Here is a 12338-nt window from a genome sequence, read left to right as displayed (position 1 = left end):
GTCCAGCGGGTGTGAACAAGTCGAGTGGATGTCATTACCTATTCCCTGTGAATGTCACCTTACAGGCCCGCCTTACAGTTTTATATACGCTGGTATTGAATAATACATTTCTAGTGCGCCACAAAAAAGACAACTCTTATTTCTTCTCCTCTTTATACGCTCACGGGTTACACAGGTTCTGTTGCTGATTAAACCAGGTGAAATGCAGACTTGAGGTCAGCCAGCCACAGAAACTGTATAATTTGTAAGTTTTCTGGTTTCATGGGATAGTATAGTTAGTATAGCTCTCTCTCTCTCTCTCTATATATATATATATATACACACACACACACACACACACACACACACACACACACACACACACACACACACACAATTAATTCAGCCTCTTAGATAAAGAGCTTTATTTCCTTATAAAATATAAGCAATGATTTAGTCTAGAAATTCCTGTCACTTATGTTTTCCCTTTACCTATATATTGAGGCACTCTGTACAACATTGCCTTATACTTCATTTTCTACACTAGTCTCTTTTTTTAAAACTAGAAACTCGTGTATATCCAGTTGTAATTGATGTAGAAAATGCATATGTAAGATAGCTGTCTCTCTGTAGCTTTGCTGCTGGTTACTGTGACATCACACCTAGCTTGTGACATCACTAGCCCGTGACATCACAATGCTTCTTCCTGTAACATTCTATCTACAGCTGCTGACGTTTCCAGTTTCCATGCAGGAAGACAGGTAGGAGGAGGTGAGTCCTACATAGCAGGGTATGATGGAGGGGGGTAAGGAAGACAGAGTGCAGTATAGTCCACTGAAAGGCAAGACAAGATAGACAGAACAGGGAATACATTTACAAGGACACATAAATAGGAGAAGCGCAGGAAGGAACGACATATTTAGTAATAAAAATGTAGCGTTACAGAAATAAAGAGGGCAGTATGGAGGATAAGCACACATACAGGGGATGCAGATAACCTGGGTCTCTATGAGGCAGGATCGTGGCTTTGGGATGAAGAAGTTAATAAAATAGATAAATGGGATATTGATAACTTTGTAAGTATCTTGTTTGGTTTAAGGAAAATTGGGAAACTGGTTGACTCATGGATATTTTATTGTACTTAAACTCAGAGGCGTCACTAGGGTTGGTGTCACCCGGTATGGCAACTTATGGTGTCACCCCCATGGACCTCCTTCCGTATCACACCACGCGTGTGTGTGTGTGTGTGTGTGTGTGTGTGTGTGTGTGTGTGTGTGTGTGTGTGTGTGTGTGTGTGTGTCTATATATAATCTGGCACTCCAAGCACTTTAAAACAGTATGAATGCTAGTGCCCTTCTTAAAAAGAATTTATACAAGGAGTATCGGCCACACAAGTTTCATAGATAGATAGATAGATAGATAGATAGATAGATAGATAGATAGATAGATAGATAGATAGATATTAGATATACATATATATCTCTTCGGGAAAGGGGGCATAGCCACTCAAAAGGGGGCATGTCCTCTAGTGTAGTTTACCACACTACATAACCCTTATACACATTATGCACCACAATAGTAGGACCCCTTATACTGGTGCCCCTTTCACATTATACCACAAAGTATGAGCCGAAATTCACATTATAGCACATGGTATGAGCCAAAATTCACATTATAGCACACAGTATTAGCCGAAATTCACATTATAGCACACAGTATGAACCGAAATTCACATTATATAGCACACGGTATGAGCCGAAATTCAGATTATAGCACACGGCATGAGCCGAAATTCACATTATAGCACACGGCATGAGCTGAAATTCACATTATAGCACACGGTAGCCGAAATTCACAGTATAGCACACGGTATGAGACGAAATTCACATTATAGAATACAGTATGAGCCAAAATTCACATTATAGCACACGGCATGAGCCGAAATTCACAGCACACGGAATGAGCCGAAACTCCCATTATAGCACACGGTAGCCGAAATTCACATTATAGCACACGGTATGAGACGAAATTCACATTATAGAATACAGTATGAGCCAAAATTCACATTATAGCACACAGCATGAGCCGAAATTCACAGCACACGGAATGAGCCGAAACTCCCATTATAGCACACGGTAGCCGAAATTCACATTATAGCACACGGTATGAGCCGAAATTCACATTATAGCACACAGAAGGAGCCGAAATTCACATTATAGCACACGGTATGAGCCGAAATTCACATTATAGCACACAGAAGGAGCCGAAATTCACATTATAGCACACGGTATGAGCAGAAATTCACATTATAGCACACGGAATGAGACAAAATTCAGGGAGAGTGACAGCAGGGACAGGGAGAGTGACAGAGGGACAGGGAAAGTGACAGCAGGGACATAGGGACAGGGAGAGTGACAGCAAAGACATAGGGACAGGGAAAGTGACAGAGAGAGGGACAGCAAGGGCATACAGTAGGGACTAGGGAAAGAGAAGGGCAGCAGGGTAAGATTACCTATTTAGCAGCCGGAGCGGAGGATGATGTGGTCTGCGGTGCATGAGGAGGCTGTGGTCGGCACGGGGCGGAGGAGGTTATGGGCAGAGAAGGACTGAGGGTGGCTGAGGAGGCTGAGGGTGGCGGCTGTGCAGCGGAAGAGGTAGAGGGCAGCAGCGGTGCAATGGAGGAGGCTGTGGTCGGCGGCCTTTGGTGGTGCGGCACTGGCTCCTATGACCCGGCGCTACTATTTCCAATCTGCCGCGGACCGGCAGCCAATGACTGGCTGCTGGTCCGCGGCAGATTGGATAGGAGTAATAGAAAATGTTTGGTTACACAAGAAAGTTGCCTTATTTGAGGCAAGAGCACACAGACTACTAATACCAGAGTGCCGAACCAGCTGCTCACGACACACATATATATCTCTCTATACATACACACATGTACATACACAATGCGTACACATATATATATATAGACCTACACACACAAACACACACATATATATCATGGCGCCCCTCCCCCCCCTTTACCCCTCATCATACTTTTTATGGCGACTGGAATGGCTGGCTCCCACTGTAAATGATATAAGGTTCTTCCCAGGCTGCTCTTCTGCTCCAGTCTGTCTCGAGAGTTCCTGTCCCTCCTCCCAGGCAACATTCAGCGCGCACCAGCAAGGAGAGACAAAGCTGCTGCGGAGAGGGGAGGGTGGCCCCTCCTCCCCTCTCCCCCTGGCTGGGACACTGACTGGCGGCGGGCGCAGCGCTGACTGCGGCAATACAGTGAGTCAGTGTGACTCAATGTAATGCCGGCGGCTGTGGGCCCCTTGACAGCGGCGGGCTTCGGTGCAATGCACCGCTGCTACTTCCGCCGCTCTGTCTCGCCTCTCACATTCATTTAATGGGATGCGGGTGCGCGGCTCTATTTAACGGGATGCGGGTGCGCGGCTCTATTTAACGGGATGCGGGTGCGCGGCTCTATTTAACGGGATGCGGGTGCGCGGCTCTATTTGGTGTCACCCCATTGAAGGGTGACACCCGGGTGCGGGCCGCACCCACCGCACCCCCCTCATGACGCCACTGCTTAAACTAGTACTATGCTTAATGATAGTCTTTTGTGTTTTTAGATCATCTGGCAAAGAGATTTGCAGAGTGTCGGGTGACCGGCAAAGAGATCTGCAAAGTGTCAGTTGTAGACGACGGGAGGGGTCACAGAGGTAGCAACGACTGGAGTATAACATGCAGGAGGTAAGTTACCATACTCTCTCTGCACATGTTACATCTGCCCCACCTGCAGTGCACATGGTTTTGTCCATTAGAGAACAAATTTGCTGCTGCGATCAGGTCTGAATTAGGCCCAGTGTATGATACTAACATGATCCTAGCACTAGGGAAAATAAAACCTGGAGCAGATAACTTGGGTCTCTATGAGAAAGGATCTTGGGTTTTGGATAAAAAGTCAATAAAATAGATAAATTGCAAATTAATAAAAATAAAGTACGTAACAAAATATAGTAGTATAATCATACACATAGTATTTCTGACTGGGAAATTCTGGTTATTTAGATCATAATTTGGCAAAGTTCTGGCAAAGAGATTTGCAGAGTGTCGGGTGACCGGCAAAGAGATCTGCAAAGTGTCAGTTGAAGACGACGGGAGGGGTCGCAGAGGAATTAGTGACTGGAGAATAGCATGCAGGAGGTAAGTTACCATACTTGTGTAATTGTGTGTGTGGTGGGGGTATTGAGAGCACAGTACAAAACATAGGGTCTATGGTGGGGGAGAGCGGACAATACAAAACATGCAGAAGGGGGAACTTGGTATAGCACATACAGATGGTGTGAGGGCACAATACAAAAACAGAAATTGGGGCGTACTCTATAGGACATATAGGGGAAGGACATACAGAAAAACAGGAAGGGTGGGGAGAGCATGATACAGAACATACAGACCGGGGGAAGAACAATACAGATCGGGGGAGATAGGGAAATGGATGATATTTACAGTATATCAATGAACTGGGGGCAGGTGTACAAAGCCTGGGAGAGTGATAAAGTGGAGAGAGATAAACTAACAACCAATCAGCTCCTAGTTGTCATTTCTCAAACACAGCCTGTAACACGGCAGTTAGGAGCTGATTGGCTGGTACTTTATCTCTCTCCACTTTATCACTCTGTGGGGCTTAATACATCTCCCCCATAGAATAACCATATGATGAAATGGTACAGAATGGTATAAATGATGTGAATTGGAGCTGTAACAAGTGACTGTTTCCCTATCTTTACATATAATAAAGGTGACATAGTCCTTTCCCTAGAGTCATTCTCCTTACCATTCAGGGGACCTGATTCTGATGCGGACGCAGAGCTGCTGTTGCACCAAGTGGCTCAATGCTTTATCACTGTGCCTGCGTGTAAGCTGCCCTGCGCACAAAATGTAATCAAGCTCACATAGAGGATCCCATCGCAAAGTGATTGACAGGAAGTCAGCGTTTGAGGTGGTAACGGGGGTGGCTATCTGTATACAGCGTGTCAGGTCCGTTCAAATGCTGTTCCATGTGCGTGCATAAATTACCCATTGTGACCTGTGCTGCTGCTGGAGAGCCCCCTGTGTCTAGGAGACTTGCTCAGCCTATGACTGCTCAGACTCACGATGCAATTGTGAACTGCAATATTGTAGCAGCGATCGCTTCAACAACCACAACTGAATCAGGCCACAATTACACCATTATATTTTACTATTTTATCCCATTTAATAACAAAGTGGTCAGTTTAATTAGGTGCGAGTTTGTCTTACAACAGCCGCACTTTCCGGTAGCCCCATAGGCTGAATCTGGCCACGAAGGGTGTGAGTTTGGATGCTGTTGAAACGTCACAGCAATGGTAACTCGTACCTAATTGGTTTGAGACCTAAATGTTAGCAATTTCTAGCTTTTATTATTTACTGGTCAAATTTCTTTTCTGAAGGTCCCCACTAATTACTATGAGAGAACTTATCCCCCCAATGTGTGTATTGTATAATAACAATGGGTCCTTTGGGATAATTGTTCTTATTTTAGGCATTTTCCATGTCCTCAGTAGTTAGAGTAACATATTATATAGAGATTTTTCTCTCTACACAACCACACCACTGTTTGCAGTCTGTCTCTCTGCTTGTTCATCCACTAACAATGATTTTTCATCTCTTCCTCTTCGTCTACATGCAGTGGGTGATCCCTGAGTAGCTGCCCTGGGAGGAGAGCTGCGGACACATGCTCCAAATGTTGGGACATATGGATTACCTATTAGGAGATGCGGTAAAGATGCCGGCTGTCGGGTTTACGGCAGTCAGAATACTGACACTGGGATCCGACACTCTTCAGAATCCCAACGTTGGAACTCCGAATGGGCAAGGATACCGACGCCCGTATCCCCACGATCATAGGTTTAGGGCTGGGCAAGCGGGGTTAGGTGGTTAGGTTTAGGCATCAGGCACGGGGTGGAGGGGGGGTGGTTAGGCTGCGGTGGAGGGAGGGTTAGGTTTACGTGTCAGGCAGGGGGGTTAGGTTTAGGCGTAAGGCGGGGGTTAGGGTTAGGCTGCAGGTGGGGGTAGGATAGGGTTAGGCTGCAGGTGGGGGTAGGATTGGGTTTGGCACCCCCGGGAGGTTAGGCTACGTGGGAGGGAGGGTTAGGTTTAGGTATCAGGCGGGAGGGTTAGGTTTAGGCTGCAGGTGGGGGGAGCTTAGGGTTAGGCACCCCGGGGGTGGTTTAGGCTGCAGTGGAGGGAGGGTTAGGTTTAGGCAGGGGGATTAGGTTTAGGCGTCAGGCACTGGGTTACGTTTAGGCTGCGTGTGTTGGGAGGTTAGCGTTAGGCTGCGGGTAGGGTGGGTTAGGTTTAGGCAGCAGGGATGGAGGGGGGAGTGGTTAGGCTGCGGGGAAGGGAGGGTTAAGGTGTGTACACACGGTAAGATCTTTTCTTCCGATTCGGACTATATGGTCAGAATCGGAAGAAAAGATAGTGCAGATCGCAAGGTGACAGTCACCTTGCGATCCCGATCCGATGCCGATGCGCGGCCCCGCGCGGTCGGCATCGGCTGAAAAAATAGGCTGTGCAGGCAAGTCAATCCTGACTATCTCTATAGAAGAGATAGTCAGGATTGACACTTAGCCAAAATCGCACAGTACCAGGATCGCAAGCACACTCATTATGTGCTTGCGATACTGGCTAAGTGCCGACCAGGCCCCCCGTCGCACAGTGAGAATCGGATAAGTCCGAATCTCACCGTGTGTACACAGCCTTAGGTTTAGGCAGCAGGGACGGAGGTTAGGATTAGGCACCTCCGCGGGAGGGTTAGGCACAAAGGGGGAGGTTAGAGTTAGACTGCGGACAGTCAGGATTAGGGGGTGGGGAGAGGGGAGAACACCCCTTACTCACCCCTGTCGGTCTTTTCTGTAGTGGGATCCCGGCATCGGTATGACAACCACCGGGATCCCATGCGCTGGGATAGCATACTGACCCCTCTATTAGTACACCTCTTAATGCCCAGAGGGAAGGGCGATCCTGAGGCCATGGTTCCCCAGAGGTTTCCCCCCAAGGGGGTTTTCCTCTCCTGAGTGCTGAAGGATGACTCTTTGTGAGTCCAGAGTTGTAGCTGTTATGCCATAATGAGTACCAATCTCATGCCCGTCCCTGCAATGTATAAGAAGTAAAATAATTGCTAATGCGATCACTTTACTTCTGGGTTTAGACCCCGGCTGCGCTAGTTCACATGTGCAATCGTCAGACTGCGCATGTGAGAGCAGACAGTAATGCAGGGGGAAGCCATTTAGAAATGGCATTAGCTGCCGGGCCAAGCTCAGAAATGCTTTGCATTCTGGAGCTTGGTGAGTGTCACAGTTTACCATCTGCCGTAGAAACTTTTGGTGGCTGCTTTTGTGTTCAAAATAGGAGGAACGCAATAGATATCTCAAATATCCATTGCAGTCCCCAATACATACATTCAGGGGCTGGTTAATATTTGTGGGCAGCCCCCAAAACCGACTGTTTTTGGAGATGTCTCGCAAATATTATTTATTAAATATTCCACTTAATAAACTTTTTATATTTTAACATAAACTAAAAAATGTTTTATGTATTCATTGACTGAGGCTCCGTTCTTTATTGCATGCTGATTTCACAGGGTCCGCAAATTATTACTGATATGACTGTTACTGTACTGTCCTGCCGGTGCTCCTGCCCTGCTGTATAGCAGCCAGACATATATGTTATATACAGCACTCTTAGGGAGATGTATCAAGCCTTGGAGAGAGATAAAGTGCAGATGTCCAAAGCACCCAATCATCTTCTGTCACTTATCTAGCACAGTACGTGAAATGATACCTGTAGTTAGAAGCTTCATTTGATTTGGGAAAATACTCAACTTTATCTCTCTCCACGGCTTGATACATCTCCCGGAAAATATCATGTCTTCCTTTCACTTAATTAACAAGTTAAAGTAATTAATTGTCTTGTAAGCAGGGTAAGAAATTCACAGTATAAGATAATGTTATAAAGGCTTGTCAATGCCTCCTGGTACATTTACATTGATTTATCATTCACATTTCTTCCATGCCAGACAGTGGTGGATTGGGAATGTAAAGTGGCCCTGGAAATATATGAAAAGTGGCCTCATGTAGGTTGGAGTTAGTCAGCTATAAGCGGGGCCCAACACAAATTGGGCTTAAGCAAATTGTTAGCAGTGGTAGTAAGCAAGGCTAATGCAGCATGGTAGGCAGTCACAGCACCAACAGGAGGATCATGTCACAGGAGGTGGAGATCACACCAGTAGGTGAGGCATTACATTGGAGGCAGTAACAACAGCACCAGCAGGAGGATTGTGTCACAGAAGGTGGAGACCACACCAGTAGCTGAGGCACTGTACTGGTAGGCAGTCACAGCACCAGCAGGAGGATCTTGTCACAGGAGGTGGAGATCACACCAGTAGGTGAGGCATTATATTGGAGGCAGTAACAACAGCACCAGCAGGAGGATTGTGTCACAGAAGGTGGAGACCACACCAGTAGCTGAGGCATTGCACTGGTAGGCAGTCACAGCACCTGCAGGAGGATCCTGTCACAGGAGGTGGAGATCACACCAGTGGGTGAGGCATTGCACTGGTAGGCAGTCACAGCACCAGCAGGAGGATCTTGTCACAGGAGGTGGAGATCACACCAGTAGGTGAGGCTTTGCACTGGTAGGCAATCACAGCACCAGCAGGAGGATCTTGTCACAGGAGGTGGAGATCACACCAGTAGGTGAGGCATTGTACTGGTAGGCAGTCACAGCACCAGCAGGAGGATCCTGTCACAGGAGGTGGAGATCACACCAGTAGGTGAGGCATTACATTGGAGGCAGTAACAACAGCACCAGCAGGAGGATTGTGTCACAGGAGGTGGAGATCACACCAGTAGCTGAGGCATTGCACTGGTAGGCAGTCACAGCACCAGCAGGAGGATTGTGTCACAGAAGGTGGAGATCACACCAGTAGCTGAGGCACTGTACTGGTAGGCAGTCACAGCACCAGCAGGAGGTTCATGTCACAGGAGGTGGAGATCACACCAATAGGTGAGGTAATGTACTGGTAGGCAGTCACAGCACCTGCAGGAGGATCGTGTCACAGGAGGTGGAGATCACACCAATAGGTGAGGTAATGTACTGGTAGGCAGTCACAGCACCTGCAGGAGGATCGTGTCACAGGAGGTGGAGATCACACCAGTGGGTGAGGCATTGCACTGGTAGGCAGTCACAGCACCAGCAGGAGGATCTTGTCACAGGAGGTGGAGAACACACCAGTAGGTGAGGCATTGCACTGGTAGGCAGTCACAGCACCTGCAGGGGGTGTAGTACGGGTGACCGGCGGTCTCTTGACCGCCGGTCACCTTACCGACGCCGGGATCCCGCAGCATACCGACGCGGGGATCCCGGCGGGGAGGGGCGAGTGCAGCAAGCCCCTTGCGGGCTCGCTGCGCTCGCCACGCTGCGGGCTCGGTGGCGACCTGCGCTCGCCACGGGTTCTATTCCCACTCTATGGGTGTCGTGGACACCCACGAGTGGAAGTAGTCCCTGTTGGTCGGCATGCCGACCATCGGGATAGTGAGCCGTCGGGCTCACGGAGGAGGTCATGTGACTGTCGGTCAGCCGACCGGCGGTCACATGACTACCACCCCCTGCAGGAGGATCCTGTCACAGGAGGTGGAGATCACACCAGTAGGTGAGGCATTGCACTGGTAGGCAGTCACAGTACCAGCAGGAGGATCCTGTCACAGGAGGTGGAGATCACACCAGTAGGTGAGGTATTGCACTGGTAGGCAGTCACATCACCTGCAGGAGGATTGTGTCACAGAAGGTGGAGATCACACCAGTAGGTGAGGCATTGTACTGGTAGGCAGTCACAGCACCAGCAGGAGGATCTTGTCACAGGAGGTGGAGATCACTCCAGTAGGTGAGGCATTACACTGGTAGGCAGTCACAGTAGCTATGGTAGCTACACCCCTATATATAACACATGTAACTGTGACAGGGAAGGTGGCCTCTCTCAGCTCTGGGCCCCATAGTAGCTGCCAGGGGCGGATTGGGATCGTACACCAGCATGGGAAATTTATGGAAGCAGCCCTAATGGGGGCGGACTCTTTGAGATGGAAGGGCAAAAGGGCGGGGTCACTCCTCAGAGGTACTGATTCTGAGATAGACACAGTTGGGGCCTCCTTTGCTTTACGTTATGCTAATGTTTACCTGTGACTGTGGCCCTCATTCCGAGTTGATCGCTCGCTAGCTACTTTTAGCAGCAGTGCAAACGCACAGTCGCCGCCCACGGGGGAGTGTATTTTCGCTTTGCAGGTGTGCGATTGCATGTGCAGCTGAGCGACACAAACACATTTTCTGCAAACCAAGACCAGCCCTGTAGTTACTTATCCTGTGCGATGATTCTAGCGATAGAGGTCCCGGAATTGACATCAGATACCCGCCCTGCAAATGCCTGGACATGCCTGCGTCTTCCCAAACACTCCAAGAAAACGGTCAGTTGCCACCCACAAACACCCTCTTCCTGTCAATCTCCTTTCGATCGGCTGTGCAAATGGATTCGTCGCTAAAAGCATTGCATAACAATGCTCTTTGTACCCGTACGACACGTGTGCGTATTGCGGCACATACGCATGCGCAGTTTTGCAGTTTTTTTACCTGATCACAGCGCTGCGAAAATCTGCAGCGAGCGATCAACTCAGAATGACCCCCTTTATGCATATGCTGCTACAATACCCTTCCCTAATGTACATCTGTACATCTGAATATACAAGGACTGATATGCCCACTTTCAGTGTCTACTGACACTGCAGTCATGCCTTTACTCTACTTCTGATTATATTGATTTTTCATTCTACAAACCCCTTTTTTTAACCTTATATGTTTCAAAATACAGGGAGGAGGAGAACACACTACATACAGCACAGTACACGGAGGGAGCACACACTACATACAGCACAGTACAGGAAGGAGGAGCACACACTACATACAGCACAGTACACGGAGGGAGCACACACTACATACAGCACAGTACAGGAAGGAGGAGCACACACTACATACAGCACAGTACAGGGAGGGGGAGCACACACTACATACAGCACAGTACAGGGAGGGAGCACACAATACATACAGCACAGTACAGGGAGGGAGCACACACGACATACAGCACAGTACAGGGAGGGAGCACACATGACATACAGCACAGTACAGGGAGGGAGCACACACTACATACAGCACAGTACAGGGAGGAGGAGCACACACTACATACAGCACAGTACAGGGTGGGAGCACACACTACACACAGCACAGTACAGGGAGGGAGCACACACTACATACAGCACAGTACAGGGAGGGAGCACACACTACATACAGCACAGTACAGGGAGGGAGCACACACTACATACAGCACAGTACAGGGAGGGAGCACACACTACATACAGCACAGTACAGGGAGGAAGCACACACTACATACAGCACAGTACAGGGAGGGAGCACACACTACATACAGTACAGGGAGGGAGCACACACTACATACAGCACAGTACAGGGAGGGAGCACACACTACATACAGTACAGTACAGGGAGGGAGTACACACTACATACAGCACAGTACAGGGAGGAGGGAGCACACACTACATACAGCACAGTACAGGGAGGGAGCACACACTACATACAGCACAGTACAGGGAGGAGGGAGCACACACGACATACAGCACAGTACAGGGAGGGAGCACACACTACATACAGCACAGTACAGGGAGGGAGCACACACTACATACAGCACAGTACAGGGAGGAAGCACACACTACATACAGCACAGTACAGGGTGGGAGCACACACTACATACAGCACTGTACAGGGAGGGAGCACACACTACATACAGCACAGTACAGGGAGGGGGAGCACACACTACATATAGCACAGTACAGGGAGGGAGCACACACTACATACAGCACAGTACAGGGAGGGAGCACACACTACATACAGCACAGTACAGGGAGGGAGCACACACTACATACAGCACAGTACAGGGAGGAGGGAGCACACACGACATACAGCACAGTACAGGGAGGGAGCACACATGACATACAGCACAGTACAGGGAGGGAGCACACACTACATACAGCACAGTACAGGGAGGAGGAGCACACACTACATACAGCACAGTACAGGGTGGGAGCACACACTACACACAGCACAGTACAGGGAGGGAGCACACACTACATACAGCACAGTACAGGGAGGGAGCACACACTACATACAGCACAGTACAGGGAGGGAGCACACACTACATACAGCACAGTACAGGGAGGGAGCACACACTACATACA

At 48.7% G+C, this 12338-nt stretch overlaps 1 protein-coding gene and 1 long non-coding RNA gene across 2 annotated transcripts in view; one reads left to right on the top strand and one right to left on the bottom strand.

The window, feature by feature from the left end:
* LOC135050211 (trifunctional purine biosynthetic protein adenosine-3-like) overlaps positions 1-12338 on the bottom strand; it is an 82263-nt gene that overhangs the window by 49911 nt on the left and 20014 nt on the right. The window lies entirely within an intron of this gene.
* LOC135050214 (uncharacterized) lies at positions 727-5936 on the top strand. The gene is made up of 4 exons (XR_010241573.1): positions 727-750; positions 3597-3717; positions 4036-4170; positions 5675-5936. It is a non-coding gene; the product is annotated as an uncharacterized LOC135050214 (long non-coding RNA).

This window comes from Pseudophryne corroboree, chromosome 2 (genome assembly GCF_028390025.1).
Source record: "Pseudophryne corroboree isolate aPseCor3 chromosome 2, aPseCor3.hap2, whole genome shotgun sequence".
NCBI classification, from domain to species: domain Eukaryota; kingdom Metazoa; phylum Chordata; class Amphibia; order Anura; family Myobatrachidae; genus Pseudophryne; species Pseudophryne corroboree.
This window is presented reverse-complemented; position numbering and strand designations above follow the sequence as displayed.